This window comes from Sinocyclocheilus rhinocerous, unplaced genomic scaffold, assembly GCF_001515625.1.
Source record: "Sinocyclocheilus rhinocerous isolate Xijiao unplaced genomic scaffold, SAMN03320098_v1.1 scaffold461, whole genome shotgun sequence".
Lineage (NCBI taxonomy): Eukaryota > Metazoa > Chordata > Actinopteri > Cypriniformes > Cyprinidae > Sinocyclocheilus > Sinocyclocheilus rhinocerous.
The window spans coordinates 593,836-595,662 of NW_015624123.1; positions in this window are offsets into that span (position 1 = coordinate 593,836).

Here is a 1,827-nt window from a genome sequence, read left to right on the forward strand (position 1 = left end):
ACCTCAGGTGTGTGTGTGTGTGTGTGTGTGTGTGTGTGTGTATGTGTGTTTCCTCCATTAAAGCTTTCCATGCATGCTTTCATAATAACACAAAAGGATATTTAAGGTCATAAGTATCTTTTGTGTGTAAACCTAAAATATGAGGCATTTATATGATTCAGAATGACTTAATCTTCAGTCTATTCATGACAGCTTCACCTGGCGTGATAAACCGTGTGTGTGTTGTGCTGCATGTATTGTTGTGTACATGTTCTGGCTGTATGTTGTCGTGCCGGTACACGTCTAACAGTGCGGCAGGTGAAACCAGTCCATCCTCATTTGTAACGGATCTCAGGTGTGTGTGTGTGTGTTTTGTGGAGTTGAATGAGAAGGAAATGTCTCATCGATGGCCAGCTGCCTGCCTCTCTCACACACACACCAGAGACCTGCTTGTTGGGTGAGATTTTCCACAGATGTGTGTGTGTTAGTGTCAATATGTGACCTAATAGATGATATGCTACCGTGCGTGTCTTGTGTTGTGTTGGTGTGATTGTGTTTGTGTGTTGTTTTATAGCAGCTGTTTTAGTCTGGCCTCAGAGAGCAGCTGCAGTGAGGTGCCTGGCACCCTGTGTTTTTGTGTGCCATTCTGGGTTTTTCTCTCAGTCTTATGGTTTTTCTTTCCCATAGTGGTCATTCCTCCATTTGTGCTTTTTTTAGTTAGAAGCAATATGCACTGTTTTTCTGTCCTTTTTGGAGTTTTTGGGCTCATTGTGTTTGCCACCGGAGCCATTATTTTGGTCTTTCTCTGAGGGGACTTTTAGAGAGCGGGGGGGGTTTTGCATTGCTCTGTTGATTCCTGTTTCGCACACAGTCGAATGGTCTTTCAGAGCCGCTGGGGACTCCGGCAGGTTTCAGCGGAGCCACAACATGTTGTTGGACTTCATGGACTTTTTTAGTACTGTCTGATGGCTTCAGACTTTTTCTTTTCATGTCTTTTGCTTGATGGAACAAAGGATTGAGTGAAAAAGATGAAAATGAAATGAAAAGATTAGATAATGCAGAAATCGGAGAGCTCTGAGGGGTAAAAGGCAAATGTTTTTCTGCGGCAGACAGTAATGAGGGCTGATGGAAGAGCCTGTAGAGATGACTGTGATAAAGAAAGAAAAGGAGCCAGAGGGATAGAGATGGCAAAAAGAAAATGAAGCCTTAGCCTACAGTTTTGGTTTGAGTAAGTTTAATTACATATTGAAGGGATTTTTTCTTTAACCCTTGTAAGCTTTTCAGTCATTTTTGGCTGATTTCTTTTAAACTTGGTGACTATTTTAGAAATGTAATTTGAAAAAACAAAACAAAACAAAACAAAAAAGAGGATTAGATAAATCTAAGTCAATAAAAAAGTCACCGTGTCAATTTAAAAAAAAAAGTTTAGAAGGGTTAAAAAAAAGATTGCTGAAAATGAGTTGCAGTTTGTATTAGAGGGCGGGGCATTCTCTTTCTAGGGAGCATTTGATTGGATGGAATTCTGTACAGTGCTGGATGAGTCATCAGGATTTATAGTGAGTGTTCCGAAAGAAAAAGAATGTAAATTTTGTCTGTAAATGTGTTAAAAGTGATTATTAGGTGTAAACTGGCTTGAACATGACCTCGTAGGTAACAGACATTGACTAAAAGCAACAAAACTCTGATTTTGATTTTGTGGGTTATTTAAAAAGAGTAGAAATAGGCATATGAGAGTATGCAAGTGAGATAAAGAATAGCTAACTGTTGAGCAGCAAATAGATACAGGCAGGAAGAAGTGATAAAGGGAAAGACACCTGAATGAATGAGAGAGAGAGAGAGAGAGAGAGA